Source organism: Saccoglossus kowalevskii, chromosome 18 (genome assembly GCF_978046115.1).
Source record: "Saccoglossus kowalevskii chromosome 18, keSacKowa6.1, whole genome shotgun sequence".
Lineage (NCBI taxonomy): Eukaryota > Metazoa > Hemichordata > Enteropneusta > Harrimaniidae > Saccoglossus > Saccoglossus kowalevskii.
In genome coordinates, this window is record NC_140658.1 from 26772563 (window position 1) to 26779821 (window position 7259).

The 7259-nt window shown below is 36.9% G+C and overlaps 1 long non-coding RNA gene across 1 annotated transcript; it reads left to right on the top strand.

Annotated features, from left to right (window-relative positions):
* Positions 1 to 5655: 5655 nt before the first annotated feature.
* On the top strand, positions 5656 to 6735 carry LOC100375692 (uncharacterized). The gene is made up of 2 exons (XR_014927058.1): positions 5656 to 5791; positions 6319 to 6735. It is a non-coding gene; the product is annotated as an uncharacterized LOC100375692 (long non-coding RNA).
* The last annotated feature ends 524 nt before the right edge of the window (positions 6736 to 7259 follow it).

Below are 7259 nucleotides of genomic sequence, written 5' to 3' on the forward strand. Positions count from 1 at the left end.
TATGTGAGGAATACAGAAATTATAATGATTGGTACGTAATTGTTTGCGAACTGCTTCAACCATATGGATATATTTTCGAATTAAATTATTTATTTTCACATTTTTCAGACAGTGTTCTCCAAAATTATTTCGTCTTGGTTAAAAAATAACATACTGAAAGTTGATGACCTGTGTTCAAATCAATGATTATGTAACATTTGTAACAACACATGTAAATGATCATAGAATATAAATGAATTTAATATCCTTACAGAAAAAAGTCGGTAGTATGCAAATACCTATGACTGACCAACTTACAAAAGTCTTATTTATAGAGAATAGTGGTCATGACGAATTGAGTAATTGCCTATAACGTAAGTCACATACCACAGCCAAATAATGACCATTCAAAATTAACCAGGAAATTGTTGTCAGAATTGTGTCGTGAAATTTTAAAGCTTTCCAATAGGACAACCCAAACAAGAACGTGGAGAGTTAGGTGGATTTTAGTTCACTGTACGAGGATTTGTATATGTGTTGCTTAAAGCGCGGTAGTCGTCGCGCAGCGCGTGTTCGAATTTCATGTAAATAAACAATGTATTTGACACGCGTTGTATACGTCGCAATGAGTTCCATATCGAGCAGGACGCGGCACGACGACTACCGCCCTTTAAATATGTCACTGTCGTCAGAGCTGCTCACGTGACACAACAACGAATACTCACACAATGATATCGGTCGGTTTTAAAGATATGCTTAAAAGCTAGTTGCGCATTTACAACAGTTGTCCCAAAAAAATGACTGGTCACAGTTTTTTTTTTTTTTTTGCAGTAAAGTACTGCTACGACAGTCGCAGGGGGTAATGTTAATGCTTTCCGCGGAGTGCGCGGGATTTAGGTAAACCCCAATCAGAGAACAGAAAAATACGCACCTGCGCAGTTCTGACGACAGTGTAAATTTAAACAGCTGAACACCAGAGTCGACCTCTGTCACCTTTTATCAAAATTAAACCACAATTAGTTCATTAACCTGCAAATAAATGTAAAATACCCCCCCCCCAATGTACTCCCGGGCTATATAAAGACATTGACTTTAAAAAAGCATATTTTTTTAGTTTTAGAGAATGGTGGTTATATTTTAGTGGTTAGTGTCCATTTTGGCAGTATAACGTTTCTACCATATGTTCCTATGACATAGAGCAGGCAATATGCTAATATTGAGATAACATATCTCAAATTGTAGGCTTATGACGTAAGGTGAAAAAAATCATATATTGTGAAAGATGTTATTGTTTGTTGTCAATAATTATTTCAAAAATCTGTTTTTAAAAAAGTGTGAATAAAAAGCGATTTTTAAAGAAGAAGAAAATTCACTGTAATACACAAAAGAATGCTATTTCACTGTGCCATGGGACAATAGATTCATAAACCAATGCATTGTGGATATTAGGAATGCGTACGATAGACTGTTCACAAAAGTGTCCTGTACACTAACACTTATAAAAAATGTATATTCGGGTGTTTCAGGATTTAGCATCACATATGTGTATGTTTGCAGAAGTACTTCAAAATAAATGACTTGTTGTCCTATAAATAAACACTTATGAAACTTGTATAGTTTTTGATTGATATATTGGATGTATGATTGTGCTTCAAATTAAAACTTTTTTTTCAGGAAAAGTGTTTAAAACACGTGTTAGAATGCTTCGATGTGATTCGAACCATTACCGCCAAATGCGAAGTATAAAACTCCAAAGAGCCACTAAGTACTACGTCATGTGACTCGATTTATAGTTGTTCTTATTGGTTGATGAGGCCATATGAGGGTAAATACAATTAAATCTTACAAAACCTGGTGTTTGATATGTCACTTGTATGTTTATATGATGAAGTATTTGAAACTATTTCAACGTTTGCAATATTTTTTTATCGCCACAAACTTCATACGTTGTCTAAGCTGATGTCAATAGCCGGATTCAGCTTCAGCGAGTCCATCCTTTTATTACATCAGTCTAACCTGAGCACACGCCATCCATAGCGCATTCTTCAATGGAACGACCCTTGTGACGCGTTTACCTATATCTAAACGCAAATATTTATCATAGAAACTACGATACTGTGCAGTTATAGAAATCACATGGACCATAGTCATTTGCCAGGTCACGAGTAGTTCTAATAAGGTTTGGACAGGGTGGCCAGAAAAGAGGACAGTATAAAAGTCAGTCTCGAGCCGACACAGTACCCTTTCTCTGCGTTAGAAGAGTCGAAACGAAGAGGAAGCAATTATTCTGAGGTGAGTTCTAACATAAGAAATACCTTATCTCTTTTTTTTTACAAAATAGTATTTTAGGGTAGTTGAAAGCTTCCGACATTGAATGTGACTGTTATCTTTTCTGGCTGCTCTGTTTGACATTGAATCTCTGACACATATACCCATCGTACGAATACACTTCTTTTCAGTGATCAAACTAAGATATTTGGCCACGTGATCTAATGACCAATTGGCCCCGGTGGCGCATCGATATCGTCGCCGACCCAGACGTATTCAATGTAAAAAAAAAATCATGTCCACGAAAAAAAAACGTCATGTCATGAACGCTTCCCAATAATTTAACAGCATAATATTGTAGCTTAGTGAGAAGCGGACATATGATCCCCACATACGACAAGAATAAAACAGATTGAAAAGCAACTACCAATGCGATTCCAAATATAAATCCTGTCAATGTATTTTAAAAACAGATTCAACCAAAAAAGTTGAGCCAGTTGCGCCAGTCTGTAATTTCATAACTGATATTATCATAACAGTTTGAAACCCAAACAAACATGCATACATCCCTTAAAAACAGTTCGCCTAAAATTAGTGGGAGGGTATTACTTGTACCTTGTCAGTTTGGAAACACCTTCACAAAATCAAAACTGATTGGAAAATGTTTAGACCAACCGTTGATCGATATGTTGGTTGTTGAAATTACGGGAATCTACAAACCTAGGAGCGTGAGATAAACTGTCATATTATATATATTATATTACGAGAGTATTAAACTATATCAAAACTAATTAAAAAGATTTTCGGATTGTTCCCATTATTGCGATTTTGTGACTTTGAACTGCTGCTGCGATAATCCCGAGTTTATCATATTGATGATCGAATACGTTTTTAAATTGTGGTGCTAGCAACGATCGTCACTGTTATCGAGACGGGCTGTAGACATCGTCATTGCTGCGTAGTACCAATGAACCCTATATACATGTCCTTTGATCTAGCCTTTGATTGTTTTATATTCAAATATTATTTCGCCAAAATTTAAAAAAAAAAAATATCAATGTTTATCTGCCCAGAGATAACAGGACATGTTGAATTTCATTAAAATCTGCACAGAACAACATGGTTCATCGCTTGTGATTCATGACTCGCACAACTAAGAACTGTTATTGAAACTTTATTAACTACTAGTACTTATGGTCTGACCCATATATTTTTTAACAAACCAAACAATAACAATTAAAAGGCGATGGTCGTCGCGCCGCGTCGTGTTCGATATAACATTCGTAGCGACGTATACAACGCGTGTAAAATACATTCTTTGTTTACATGAAATTCGAACACGCGCTGCGCGACGACCACCGCCCTTTAAAGATGGCCCAGACAACTTCTGGGCACTGATTTAGAATACGGCTTATATATTTATTGGAATTGATTGCGATATCCATGAGCTGGTTCTAGCATATTGCCGGGCCGTATATTCACGCGTTGGCGTCACAAAGTAGGCTGCTTTGTGTAGCTGACGCGCAGCTTTTTGGCTGCATATATGTTTGAAAATAGGCAAGGGAAAATTAATTTAATAAAGTTCTGATATAAGACGGAATTTTATATACTATATGCTTTTTCAATCACAGTTATGATTAATAACTGGTATTAATAATGTTATTCAATCCGCTAACGGACATAATATCCGAGAGAAATATCGACACGTACTCACACACTGTGAAATGCAGAAAACTACCATTGTCATATATTTAGAGTAGAAATCACTGAATGAATAACATGTGCTGACCGATATAGTTACTATGGTGATGTGCACAGTATGCTGATTAGACATTCATTTTACGTTGTTTGAACAAGAACATGTTTTGATGATGAATACATTCGATTACGATTCACCGTGAACTAAAAACAATGCTATTGTCGCAGACGGGGATTCGTTCAATAAAAAACTGATCTTCGATACATCCAACTCTAATCATTCACTGCACATGCGTATTAGCGTTTTTCATATGTTATCCACTTGTTATTGTGCTGCAAAAGAAACACATTATAGTGCAATTTGATGTTGAACACGAAATATCACTCAAAAATATGTGTCCATATAGTTATTTTAAATGGTTTTAAAAGAATCGCCAACTCTTCCCGTGTTTTATTGCAGAATATCACGAATATGAAAAAGAGTGCAACGAACAACGTTCTGTTGTGGAGTAAATGGTATTTCGTGATAAATATTTAAAATCATATGTGATATTTCATATCTCTGTTTTAATTCTAACAGCAAAGATCAATTTAGGCACCACACAATACCCATCTGCCATATGGACACCAAAGCATCACTCCCGACAACCCATGGGCAACACAATGAACAGTATCACTTCCAAGGGTACCCTTCTGGGCAGATATACCCACAACAAGGTCAGCCACCTACCGTGGAACCACCAAGTTACCAATCAACATACCCTCAACAGGTATCATCAGCTAATCAAGCCCCTTACCCGCAACCACCACCGGTACACGCTCCGTTACCACAGCAACCGTCACTTGGACATGCACCGTACCCTCAACAGCCTACAGCACCACCAGGACATGCTGCATACCCACAGCAGCCGTCACCAAGACAGGCGACATATCCTCATCAGCCACAGGACCAGTCACTCTACTCAATAGCAGAGCATGACAACGATCCGGTACAACCCAACCCGCAGAAACTACCTCCTGGGGAAGTACAACTATCAGATTCTACAACAGTCACCATGACAACGACGACTGTGAACCAAGGTGAGATTATTTACAGTGTCATGTAATGCGTGTGTAGGTATTAAAATAAGGGCGTGACAACAACAAGTGTGGACCCATGTGAGCTTATTTATAAAGTTATTTAATGTGGGTATATTAAAATAAGAGCGTGACAACAACGAGTGTTGACCCATGCGAGCTTATTTATAAAGTTATTTAATGTGGGTATATTAAAATAAGGGCGTGACAACAACGAGTGTTGACCCATGTGAGCTTATTTACAAAGTTATTTAATGTGGGTATATTGAAATAAGGGTGTGACAACAATGACTGTGCACCCATGTGAGCTTATTTACAAAGTTATTTAATGTGGGTATATTAAAATAAGGGCGTGACAACAATGACTGTGCACCCATGTGACGTAATATGAAAAGAATCACCGCAATAATGTTCATACGAAGATGCCATTTTGAAAGTTTCTCAAATATGGAACAGCTCACAGCGATACAGTTACATCATTATGTCGGCGTAATCACAGACAGTCTTCAATTGATCGTTCAACCCCTATATCTCTGTTATTAAAATTGACCAGCCCCTATGGACATTTAAACTATTTCTCTACTTTTCCCAAGTGACTGTGGCCCTAATGCGCATGTCTGTTTACCTCAACAGTGTCGCAAACAGTTGTTTACCGTCATGCACCTGTGCAGACCCACTGTCCGTATTGCAATACTGACGTCATCACTAAGCTTCAATACAAAAAGGGAATGATCACGTGGGCCATCTGTTGTATTATCTGCCTTATCGGGTAAGTGTTCTTTCACCTTATTGCGAATTTATAACAGTTATGACAAATAGCCAGGTTCCCGCCCCAGAGGTCGCCATGTTGGTCGACGACACTCACTAATTTCTGTATTCGGATATTGATATTTTAGTATTTGTGCAGTCTACCTCATTTAAAATCTACATTTACCTCTTCCCCATTTTAAAGACCGAGAACTAGTTATAAACTTTTAGGATAATCTGCGAGATGCATAGTATTAAATACACCTTCCCTATAGATCGCGCCCTCTTGTGACACGAAGTGTTTCTGTGACGTAATAGGTAAACAAGTATACTCACATGGTCGATATTATTTACATGTGCAAGTCGTCTGTGAAATAAATATTAAATATACTCTAAACGGAGAACGACTACATGGCCAAATAAAATTGTCGTAATTCGTCGCTAGAAGAAAAAATATATTGTCCATTCAACCCCCCTCCCACAACAGTAACCGAGCTGGAAAATTACCTGAACCCAGGAATTAAAATATTCGTTGTCATTGCTTTTCAGGGGATGGTGCGGATGCTGTCTGATTCCATTCTGTGCAAAGAGCTGCAAAGACGTTGTCCATGTCTGCCCTAATTGTAGCAACATTCTTTCAGTATTCAAACGAGTGTAATTGGTATTATTTACTAAAAAATGCCCAAAGTTGAGATTAAAAAATCTGAAGCATATGACCGTGATCGAACCAAGTTCAATATTATTACTATACTGAGCAATTGTACAAAACATTTTGGGGGAAACTTTCCATCAATATAGTGTGAACATATCATCCCACTAAAACTGCATAGATAATTAATTTAAATCTTTTAACAGTATGAGATCAATAATAACTGATTTGTCTTAATCCCAAGTCACCGGGAAAAACATCAGGATATGAAGAAATACTTCCACCATTTCACAAAATTATAATGAAAAATGTTATTATTTTTCGTGTCATTGGACTCTTGATATGGTATTTTCTTTGCCCTAACATAAAGAAATTAACCTATGACCCAATCAGCCAAGTACTCCTTAGTTGCATCAAAACAATACAAGGCGTTTTTCATACTCGATAGAATACCATATAACAAATCACTGTATAAACACTCCTTAATTTCTTTGATCCGGAATTATTTCCACGTCATCCTTGCAAGCTCCATTCGTGTGTATTCGGGAACCTCTTATTCCCAATAGCTTTCTCGACGTATCGTACAGATAATGGATCAATATTGTTTAGATTTTCATCGTAAATTTAAACCGTGTTAATTTAAACAGGTTTCAGTATATAGAGGGGGGCAAGGGTTATTTTCGTTCAACGTAATTGCAATATTTTTTGGTTCGTACAACGTAAATAGAAAAAATAAATTCCGTAATTCTGTAATCACAGGCTAGACGTACAACGTAATCAATCAAATATTTTGTTTTCGTACACTGTAAAAATGTGTCATTTTTCTCGGTACGTACAATAA